At 44.4% G+C, this 12,101-nt stretch overlaps 1 protein-coding gene across 1 annotated transcript in view; it reads right to left on the bottom strand.

Moving 5' to 3' along the window:
* The window catches only part of LOC113029614 (uncharacterized), a 41,584-nt gene extending 33,377 nt beyond the window's left edge, over positions 1–8,207 (bottom strand). The window contains exons 1-2 of the transcript XR_013911569.1: positions 7,901–8,207; positions 2,101–2,207 (exon numbers count right to left, since the gene is read on the bottom strand). The gene's annotated coding sequence lies outside the window, so the exon portion shown is untranslated. The remainder of the gene's footprint in view (positions 1–2,100; positions 2,208–7,900) is intronic.
* Between the last annotated feature and the right edge of the window lie 3,894 nt (positions 8,208–12,101).

The raw sequence follows: 12,101 nt of genomic DNA, 5'->3' as shown, positions 1-12,101 counted from the left end.
CTCTAGTTAAAAGAGTGTAAATGCACTATGAAAAGGTGAGACGTGTACTTATAGCCATAATAAAAATGATGACTGACATATCACATACTTTTTAATGGACAAATGAGTCATTTGTTCTGCATGTATGAATAAGTGTACAGAAATTGAAGATGAATACTTAACAATAAGCCTGACGCTAACAAAGACCATGTAGTGCCAATATAAACTGTGTGAAAGAGAAGTGTGTGTATGAGCAGCAGTGTCTTTTACAAATGCGATTATCTTGGAAAGCTCATAACCATATCTCGTGCTAAAAGAAATATCTCCTCACTGTGTTGGGTGAGCTTGGGCTCCTATGCCAAGCAAGCTGGAGAAAATCCATAAATACGCCTGGAGTAACACCCAAGAGGAAACACAGAAAGCGGTGTGATAGGATGTGGAAGCAGGGTAAGCGTGGAGGAGCTAATGCGAGGCTAGCTGCTAACGCCAGGGGTGTCGAGCTCCAGGCCTTGAGGGCCGGAGTCCTGCAGGTTTTAGATCTCACCCTGGGTCAACACACCTGAATCAAATGATTAGTTCATTACCAGGCCTCTGGAGAACTTCAAGACATGTTGAGGAGGTAATTTAGCCTTTAAATCAGCTGTGTTGTGTCACGATCCTGGGTTTTTTGACCCAGCGTTTTAAGTTCAAGTTTATTTTGATGTTTATGGTATGTTTAAGTTTATTAGTTTAACTAAGTTCATTTGTTTATTAGTTTCTCCTTGTGTTTTTAACCACTGTTAAGTCTCCCTTATCCTTTATGCGTTTCATGTCTGCATGTCTTTTGCCATTAAGTTAATGTAGTCATGTTTCATTATGTTGCCGGTTTTATCTTGAAGAGGTCCTGTGTGTTAGGTTTATATTGTTGGATTGTCATTTATGCTTAGAAATATATACTCATATGTGCTTAGAGTTATATAATCGATTCGTCGTACCTTCTCTTACTGATTTATACTATGGAAGGACACCTACTCTGTATCTGTTTAAGTATAAGAGCCCTTTGTTTAGGTGGACCGCTGGACTCCTGGCACCAGCTTTTGGGAGTCGTTCACAGGGGTCACATCTTGACACAGACGCCACTCTTCGTTCACATGCATACCTGTGTAAGACGTCATATGTTAATGAACCTATGCATGTTCATGTAACCACAATAAAGAGCAGTGCTACAGGGGAGCTAACTGAGCGACTGGGGTTCAAGCAGAAGGAACGGCGCTCATCACAGTTCTCTCCCTCGTGCACGAGAGCACACAAGGAGCTCTGGTGACTTGCGTCTTGCTTTTGCTGATGTAGTAGAATTGTCTCGTTCCGGCGGTGGGTCTGTGCCAGACAAACCCATCACTGTGTTCCCGTGTTCATTGTGTTTAGTTTTACACTTCCCCTGTGACATCATTATGTTCATTTGTTTCAGCTGTTTCCCCATTTAATGTCACTTCTCCTGATCACCTCGTGTGTATTTAAGTCCTCAGTCTTCCTGTTTTCAGTGTTGCGTCCTCCCTCATAGCTGTGTGAGTCACTCTGTGTTTTCATGTATGATTTATTAGTTTTCCCAGTTTAGTTTTATATCATTTTCCCTTGTTTTCAGCAATAAGGCTGTGCTTTTTATCCTCAGTCTTGGTGAGTTTTGCATTTGGGTCCTCTCCTGCCTACACACAGCCATTTTGTGACATGTTGGATCTAGGACACGTCTAAAACCCGCAGGACTCCAGCACTCGAGTCCTGGAGTTCGACACACACACACAGCATACAATATACTCCCCAGATACACACACTACATTATTTAGTTATCCCCTTCTGTGAAAGGACTCCTGGTACGTGTATGAGTGTGACCATTTGGACTTGAGTTTGTTTTTTAATTTAGATTTTATGTTATTTACTCATTTATTGTTGCGATTTATTACTAGCTTTTTAATCTTTTTTTTTCTAATTGTATTGATTATTGCACTGTATATGCTGGTGAGAAACGGTATATTGTTTCAGCCTGGGTAACACCATACAAAATGACAATAAACTTCTTCAATCTTGACAAACAAGCATCAGCTGATGAAGTGCACATAGTTTCAATAAAAGTGATAGATTCTTCACCTTTTGTGTTGATGACATTTTTGTCCACTGTAGCGGCTGAGCTGAGCCCAAATGGTTGAAAATGTTCGTCTGGTGCTCCGTCGGACTCTCCTCCTCTTGCTGATCAGCTGGGACACAAAACAGATCTTTGTAACATCACAGTGAAAGATAGTACGCACCGTGCGTAGTGCACGTACTTCAAGCGTGCGGTCTCTTAATCAGATTGTTAAGTGATGACGTGACGAATCCTACTTCCGGGCCTAAAGTAGTCTGCGTTTAATATGGCTTTTGTGTTGTTAACATGTTTAATGTTTTGTATTTTCTTCTATTTAATCTCAAAAAGCTCCTAAAAAGTCAGTGATCACTGTTGACCTCCCTCGGCTTTTATTGCCGCTAATCATTTATTGAAGCTCAGTTTTTAAAACCTTAGGATGTAACTACAGCCCAGCCCATGCAGCAGTATAGGAATGACAAACCTCGTATTGTGGATGGATTATCTCAGTTGTTCTCCTGGCTGAAGTTTGGTCCTTTTACAGCATCCTGCTATGCGATTACATTTGTTCCTGACCACCGAGAACACTCACGTTAACTTTTATCGAGTGGAAAAAAAGTTAGCTTGTTTATATTATGCTAACATAGCTGTGTTGCTAGCGGTCACGTAGCACATCATTATATACCAGCTAGCCAAACTTCAGTAACCCTACAAACGTCACTGCTGTTTAGTTTTCTGTCTTCATTTATGTTGGAAGTGATAGCAGAGCTGTACGTTTGAATTTTTTCAGAAATCTCTCAGTCAGAACATGCTATATCCTGAGCATTAAGTGCCGCCCTTTCTATCTGCCCCGTGACTTCACCTCGGTCATCGCCACGGCGGTCTACATCCCACCCCAAGCGGACACAGGTATGGCTTTGTCCGAATTACATGATGTGCTGAGCTCGCTTCAAAACAAGGACCCGGGCGCAGCCCTCATTGTAGCAGGAGACGTCAGACTGAACAACCGGACTGGGACTAGAGCAGGGCGATATGGCCAAAAATATTTATCACGATATATATTTGAAAATTTGCGATAACGATATAACTGACGATATAATTGATGCGAGACAAAATACAACTCAAAAACATTACTAGCGCAAAAAGACAACCTTCCATTTATTTTCACTTAAACAAGAAGCTGGTTTTTATGTACATTAAAGCTTTATAAAAATGTAACAGTGCAAATGCAAATTCCTTGCTGACAGTTTAACCAAAAGGTATTTCCAGTAGAAATGGGCTGACATATCCTGAGCATAACCATGTATAATATCCACTGAAGTTAAAAAGAGGTGCTTTGCAACATTAAACTACAGTGTGCAGTACGTATTTTCCAGACCATAAGGTGCACGGGATTATAAGGCACATTAAGCGAAACAAAGCAGTCAGATAAATCAAACTTTATTAAACTCATTCTTCTTACTTCCTCCACTTCTGTACCATTGATTCATTAAGGTTGAATTCTCTGGCAGCTGCTCTATTCCCATGTTGTTGCAGTATATTAATGACTAACCACGAGGAACCTTAACGTTAACTTTTATAAGTGGAAAAGTGTTAGTGTTCGTCCTCCAGCTTCACTGTTTATGTTATGCTAACATAGCTGTGTCGCTAGCGATCACATAGCACATCATTATATACCAGCTAGCCCAACTTCAGTAACCCTACAAACGTCACTGCTGTTTAGTTTCCTGTCTTCATTTATGTTGGAAGTGATAGCAGAGCTGTACGTTTGAATTTTTTCAGAAATCTCTCAGTCAGAACATGCTATATCCTGAGCATTAAGTGCCGCCCTTTCTATCTGCCCCGTGACTTCACCTCGGTCATCGCCACGGCGGTCTACATCCCACCCCAAGCGGACACAGGTATGGCTTTGTCCGAATTACATGATGTGCTGAGCTCGCTTCAAAACAAGGACCCGGGCGCAGCCCTCATTGTAGCAGGAGACTTTAACAAAGCGAACCTCAGACAAGTCATGCCAAACTTTTACCAGCATGTCTCGTGTCCAACGAGAGGGGATCGGATTTTGGATCACTGCTACACGCCATACAAGCAGGGCTACAAAGCTGTCTCACACCCGGCTTTTGGGAAGTCTGACCACAACGCCATCTTCCTCATCCCCCAGTATAAACAAAGCATACGGAGGGAAGAAGTAACCACGAGGGAGGTAAAACGGTGGACTGCCCAATCAGAAGCTACGCTACAGGACGCACTCAACGACGTCGACTGGGACATGTTCAGAGCATGCGCAGTCGACATAAACGAGTTTACGGAAGTAGCAGTATGCTTCGTCAATATGCTAGCGGAGGAGATTATCCCCACTGCGAGAGTCACCTCATTCCCAAACCAGAAACCGTGGATGGACAGATCGATCCGCACTGCAGTAAACGCCAGGACCGCCTCCTACAACGCGGGTCTCGCCACTGGCGATATGAGCGCCTACAAAGCGGCCTCATACGGCGTGCGGCGCGCGGTGAGAGATGCTAAACGGCGGTACCGGGAACGTGTGGAGTCCCACTTCCACCAGGGCGACACACGGAGTATGTGGCACGGACTACGCACCATTACGGACTACAAAGCCAGGGACACTGCGCTGATCAACGCTGACTCTGCATTCACCAACGAGCTGAATCAGTTCTACGCCCGTTTTGAGGTTAGCCAGGCGGCTAATGCTATCTACCGCCTGACTACCGAGGACAGTGACGTCATCAGCGAGAGACCGGTGACCAGCATCGCGGAGCATGACGTCCGAGCGGCACTGAGGAGAGTGAACACAAGAAAAGCGGCGGGGCCAGACGGCATCACCGGCCGCCTGCTGCGGTGCTGTGCTGACCAGCTAGCAGGTGTGTTCACTTACATCTTCAACGAGTCCCTGGCGAAGTCTGTGGTCCCCACATGCTTCAAAAGATCCACCATCATCCCTGTGCCCAAGAACAGCAAACCCTCATCCCTGAACGATTACCGGCCAGTTGCACTGACCTCGGTAGTAATGAAGGTGTTTGAGAGGCTGCTGAAGAACATCATCTCCTCCTCCATCCCAGACACCACAGATCCGCTGCAGTTCGCCTACAGATCCAACAGATCCACAGAGGATGCCATCGCCCACGTCCTACACACCACTCTCAGCCACGTGGACAAGAAACAGGGTAACTATGTGCGAATGCTGTTTGTTGATTACAGTTCAGCGTTTAACACAATAGTGCCCTGCAGACTGTTCACAAAGCTGAGGGATCTGGGACTTAACAGCCGTCTGTGTGCATGGGTGTTGGACTTCCTCACTGGCAGAACTCAGGTGGTGAGGGTGGGCAGGTGCTTCTCCAACAGCATCACCATCAACACAGGAGCACCTCAGGGATGTGTCCTCTCGCCACTGCTCTACTCCCTCTACACTTCAGACTGTGTGGCCACCCATGGCTCCAACACCATTGTGAAGTTTGCTGACGACACAGTGGTGTTGGGTGCCATCTCCAACAACGATGAGGCGGCCTACATGGATGAAGTGAAGAATCTGGCATCGTGGTGCCAGGACAACCACCTCCAGCTGAACGTCAGCAAGACCAAGGAGGTGGTGGTGGACTTCAGAAGGGGTCAGCACAGAGACTACAAGCCCATCATCATCAATGGAGCTCCAGTGGAGAGGGTGCAGTCCTTCAAGTATCTTGGTGTCCACATCTCCTCAGACCTGACATGGGCTGCCCACATTCAGGTCCAGACCAAAAAGACTAGGCAGCGCCTGTATCACCTACGACAACTGAGGAAGTTCAGGGTCTCTCCAAAGATCCTCAGGATTTTCTATACAGGCGCTGTGGAGAGCATCCTCACACAGAACATGACATCGTGGTTTGGGAACAGCTGTGTGAAGGACCAAAAAGCTCTCCAGAGAGTGATCCGTACAGCAGAACGCTGCTGCAGGATTGCTCTCCCCCCGCTTCAGGACACCTACACCAGGAGATGCCGGACTAGAGCAGCGCAGATACTGATGGACCCGTCACATCCAGGCAACAAACTGTTCCAACTTCTGCAATCTGGTAGAAGGTTCCGCATCTTCCGGGCAAGGACAGAGAGACTCAAGAGGAGCTTCTATCCCCAAGCCATCCGTGCCCTAAACACACACACCCGCCCTCTCACATCATCTATAATTGACTGAGACAGGACTCTTCCAGACACTAAACCAAGGCACAATGTACATTTCAATTCCTTTAATTTTAAATATGTTTACATTGTCTATCCTGTAAAATAGTCGGATGTCTATTCATATTAATGTACAGAATTCACCTGCTTGCTGCTACTACTGCACATTCACCCAGTGTATATACTATATATATATATATATATATATATATATATATATATATATATATATATAATGTTCTTCCTCTACACCCCCCCCCCCCCCCCCCAATTTTTGCACATGTCGAGGAGCATGTCAGGCTACATTTCACTGTGTGTTATACTTGTATAACTATGCATGTGACAAATAAAGAACTTTGAACCTTGAACCTAACGTACGGCATAACATCATGGTATGCAGGGTGCTCAGCTGCGGACAGGAAAGTACTGCAGAGGGTCATCAACACAGCCCAGAAGATCACTGGCTGCTCTCTGCCCAGCCTGGAGGTCACTGCAAACTCTCGGTACCTCAGCAGAGCTGGCAATATCATCAAGGACTACTCTCACCCCAGCAACCAACTGTTTGAACTATTACCGTCAGGCCGACGGTACAGGTCACATAAAACCAGGACAAACAGATTCAGGGATAGCTTCTTTCCCAGAGCTATCACCGTAGTAAATAAGCACAAAAACAATTGAACCTATTCCATACCGTCACTGTCATTATATTAATGCTGCTATCCTGTATATATTGTACATACTATTGTTTGAGTACCTACGATTGTTTTTTTGTACTTTTATATTTTACATTTATATTTATTATTTAAACTTGCACCAAGGGAGTGGCACTCCAATTTCGTTGTACTCTGTACAATGACAATAAAGGCTATTCTAAATGCGTGTCTGTAGATGTGAAATAAACGTGACTGAATGAATAGATGTTGAACAGCCGTGTTCTAGCAGCTGCAATTTAAACACAGTAAAAGAGACTGGGCAGCATGGACACACACACACACACACACACACACACACACACACACACACACACACACACACACTGCCTTGTGTTTGTAACCAATGGGGGGATGGGAGACAGATGTTCTGTCTTGATTTCGCTCTTCATGAGGAATAAGTCTCTAAACTAGCAGGGCCTGTGGGAACACAGACCCAACAGTCATAAATATTTTGTACTTGTTAATCAATGAACATTTTATTTTTGTGCATCTACAGATGAGAATTTGTCTATGTGTGTAAAAAATATTTACAAGTGTTACAAATTTTTCTGTTAATATCTGGTTACAGATACTGTTAGGATTTAAATACATATAGTCTTAATGCTTATTTGCAAAGTTGCAAAACTCAATGCACAAATACGCATTTGATTTACAAGTACAAAATATTTATGACGACATTTGAGTCCATACAAATAGAAACGAGGCTGTAGAGGTTTGGTGCAGGCAGAAAAACAGCTGCAGGGACAATGAAAAGACTTTTCTGCTCCAACTTCTCCCAGCATGCTGAGCTAATGATTAGTTGGTGTTTTTCTCCAAACACTCTCTCACTCTTCTCTCAACGTGTTCACAATAAACTGTGAACAGACACCGAGGAGAGCAGCAGAAGACCTCATTCAGGAGCTAAACTCAACATGAACTGAACTCACAGTAAAGTTAGCTCGGTGCTTACCTTTAGATGAGCCCACAAACCGAGAGAAACTCCGCGATGAAGCTGCAACTCTTTCCAAACACAGGAAACAGATCAGGGAGCAGAGACCCACGTGGCTCACGCTGATCTCAGCTACGATCCAGGAGACAAGGGTGGGCAGATCGATGCAGATATCGATCAGGACGTTGGTAGTGGTTTATGATCGATACTTTCGTTTTTTTCTTTCCTCTAAGGTCACTACTTCACTCCCGCTTCATGAAAAAGCAGCTCTCTCTGCTCGACTCCTCTCCTGCACACACTCTTTGCTCCGCCCCCTTCTTCCTGATTTGCTTTGATTCGTTACTGTGCGATCACGTGACTCAGATGCCCTGAGAAAACACATTTGGGCTGCAGACAGTGAGAAAGAGGAGCAGCATGTGCAGATATTGCACATCGGTAAATAAAAACAGTAATGCGTGTAGGAATACTGTGGCAACACCACCAGTTTATAAAGACACGAAGGAGAGCAGCAAAAGAAACTCAGCGAGGAGGAGGGAGATCCCTCAGACTGGCCACTTCATTAGCTACACCTCTTCCACTACTCATTGGTTTGCATGGTTTTGAGACCTAGATTAGAATTAATCATTTAATTTGAACTATCTTCTAGACTTGTCAAGCCATGCTTCGTTTGCTTTGTTGTTAACGAATAACGTTGTAGGCTCACCATAAGCTCACTGAAGGCTGAAGGTTGTAATCTCTGTTATATTTCACAGATGATGCACTGTAACTCGAACATAGTGTAAGGTAAATGTCTGTGAGCACATTGATGTAGCATCACTTTAAAAAGATTTGGACACAAGACAGATACAAAGACATGACTGAGGAGGTAGGAGGTAAACAAACATAAGGACACTAATCACAGCACACAGAGACAGACTGGATGAGAAGGGGAAGAAACAAACAAACCAGAAAATAAGAATGATAAGAATCCTGTGCAGCGCTTTGTGACCGCTTGTCTATGAAAAGCGCTTAATAAATACACTTTACCTGCGTCTGGGTACCCGGGGTTCTTGAATAGTTTATGGACATAGTAAGACCACATCTGGATCCCCTTCAGTTCGCTTATCAGCCTCGTCTCGGAACAGAGGACGCCATCATCTACCTGCTCAATCGTGTCTACACCCATCTGGACCAGCCGGCGAGCACTGTGAGGGTCATGTTTTTTGACTTTTCCAGTGCTTTCAACACCATCAGGCCGACCCTCCTGGGTGATAAGTTAGCAGCGATGCAGGTGGATGCTTCTCTGGTGTCCTGGATTGTTGATTACCTGACAGGAAGACCACAATATGTACGTCTCCCACAGTGTGTGTCTGACAAGGTGATCAGCAACACAGGGGCACCACAGGGGACTGTCCTCTCCCCCTTCCTCTTCACCCTCTACACCACAGACTTCAGCCACTGCACAGAGACCTGCCATCTTCAGAAGTTTTCTGATGACTCTGCGGTGGTTGGATGCATCAGCAGGGATGATGAGACAGAGTACCGGGCTGTGGTCGACTCCTTTGTCACGTGGTGTGAGCAGAATCATCTGCAGCTCAACGTGGCAAAGACCAAGGAACTGATCGTGGACTTCAGGAAGACCAGGAAACACTTGACCCCTGTTTCAATCCAGGGGGTCAGTGTTGACATTGTGGAGGACTATAAATACCTTGGAGTTCACATTGACAATAAACTGGACTGGGCTAAAAACACCACAGCACTTTACAGGAAGGGCCAGAGTCGTCTCTATTTTTTGAGGCGACTGAGGTCCTTCAACATCTGCCAGAAAATGCTGAGGATTTTCTATGAGTCTGTTGTGGCCAGTGCGATCCTCTATGCTGTTGCATGCTGGGGGAGCAGGCTGAGGGTCGCAGATGCCAACAGACTTAATAAACTGATCCGTAAGGCCAGCAATGTTGTGGGGATGGAGCTGGACTCCCTCAAGGTGGTGTCGGAGAGGCGGATGCTGTCCAAGATAAAGACAATGTTGGATAACACCTCCCACCCACTCCATGACATGTTGGTCAGTCACAGGAGCTCGTTCAGTGAGAGACTGAGATTACCCATAATGCACCACTGAACGACACAGGAAATCATTCCTGCCTGTGGCCATCTCCCTGTACAACGCATCCACTTAACACACTGTTTGCTGCTACAACTACACATGTTTCTTTTCCAAATATTTATTTATAAGTGACTTATGTATGTATGTATGTATATATATATGTATATATTGTACTATTCTTAGTTAGCGTATTGTCTGTCTTGTCTTAATGTTGGTTTAAAATGGAGCACTGTAACAAAAAATAATTTCCCCCAGGGATCAATAAAGTATTCTGATTCTGATTCTGATTCTGACATGTGTATATTTGGTGTTGCTGTCCCTTGTTTTTTCTTTGTTTTTCTTGTTTGTGGGTGTAGGTGTGTGCAGCTGGTCAAGCTTCATCAGGAGAGCTACTTAGGAGTGTGGTTGAGTTCTCTCCGATGCTGGATCGTTGCGTGAGACTTCCTGTCAGTTTCCCAGTTAGATGTCAGTTAGTGTGAGTTTGCCATAGTGTGAAGTATTTACGGCTGTGTTCTTCCTGCAGGAGTGTGGAGACGAGAGGGCAGCAAGCACGGGTGCATGGAAACTAGAAAACAGAGTTTCAGAGCACAGACAGTGAGAGGGAACACAGCACAGGAGTGTGGGATGCACAGGGATTCATTGTGGTTCATATTTACAACACTGTAAATAAAGACACTGCTTCATCTGAAGAGTCCTGCATTTTGGGTCCTCCTTCTCCACATCCCCATGGTCTGTCAACACAAACTGTGACACTTTCTTACTATTCTAGATGACAGACCTTGCCGACCGTACATACAATACACAAACGTCTGACTTTAGACCCAACAGTATGCATTGTATGCAAACGGCTACCAAACAGCCATCATAATTCGTCATACAATGAGAACAGGACAAGTCAACAATTGACAATGACTAATTAATATTAAAATCTGTAACATAATGTACTGTTTGCAGTTTAGTGTGTTACTGTTGCTATTTTTACCATTTCTTCTTGGAGCAACTGTAACCCACATTATTTCCTTAGGGATTAATAAAGTATTCTGATTCTGACACTGACCGTTTCAGGATGACCTGCCATTATCCAATCACACATCTGCTTACCTGCATCTTTTGCTCGTTTCTCCTCCTCTTTTCTCTTTTTTCTAAACTGAGGACCTGATGGCTTTGAACTTTTCTTGTCCATCTTACATTGGTTTTAATTTTGCACTCCAGTATGAACACAAATTCACCAACTCGACGATCACCACAACATAACCTAGTAGACCTACACCTTAGTTCACAGATTCACTTTGTCTAAGGTTTATTTCTGGGATTTCACACAACCCAAGATTCAAATCATGAATCCATAATGGGCTTGGATTTACATCATTATAAATGAAATGTGCTCTATTTGGAAGCAGCCGGCCCCCCTCCCCTTTCGACGGGTTGTGTGTGACATTAAATCATCAAAACGTAAATTATAAATTTTAAATTGTTATTGATCCCTTTACCCCTGGTCCTAAAGTGTATATTTATTTTCTTACTCTTCTTATATATATTGTTTGTTTACTTGCACTGCTGTAACTGGAGCCTCGTCGTCTCGTCTCTCTGGACTGTATGTAGCGGAGATGACATTAAAGTTTACTTTGACTTCAGCAGCGAGCAGGCGCACCGAGGGCTCTCGCGCTCACTTTTCGAGTATAGAATTTCGAAAAAAAATCGGTGCAAATTATAAGTCTGTATCATGATGTCTGGTGTGTTCGTGTTTGTTGGTTTGTTTTTATTTTGTTTTCTTTTGCGAGTTGGTTATTAGATGCTGCTACAGCCGTTCAGAGATTCCCCCGCCGCCCCGCCCTCTCCTCCTTGTGCCGCAAGCAGCAGGCGCACCTCGCAAACGGAGGGCGCCCTTACTCCCAGCAAATGGGCGATAGAAAACCGATCGGTGCCCATGCCATTCCCAATACGAGCATTTTTTTTTTTTGTCGATGCCCTTGATGCCGCATTTACACTCAGCATTTAATGTTTCCTGATAACGAATACCGTTTTCTACAGTGGGTGTTATGCTACAGCCATCAGCTGTTCATTCATCAGTGCATGTGAACAAAGTTAAACATGATGATAACCAGACTGTATACTCACTGGTCACTTTAGTAGGTCCAC

The sequence above is a fragment of the Astatotilapia calliptera genome, chromosome 9 (assembly GCF_964374335.1).
Source record: "Astatotilapia calliptera chromosome 9, fAstCal68.1, whole genome shotgun sequence".
NCBI classification, from domain to species: Eukaryota; Metazoa; Chordata; class Actinopteri; order Cichliformes; family Cichlidae; genus Astatotilapia; species Astatotilapia calliptera.
This window is presented reverse-complemented; position numbering and strand designations above follow the sequence as displayed.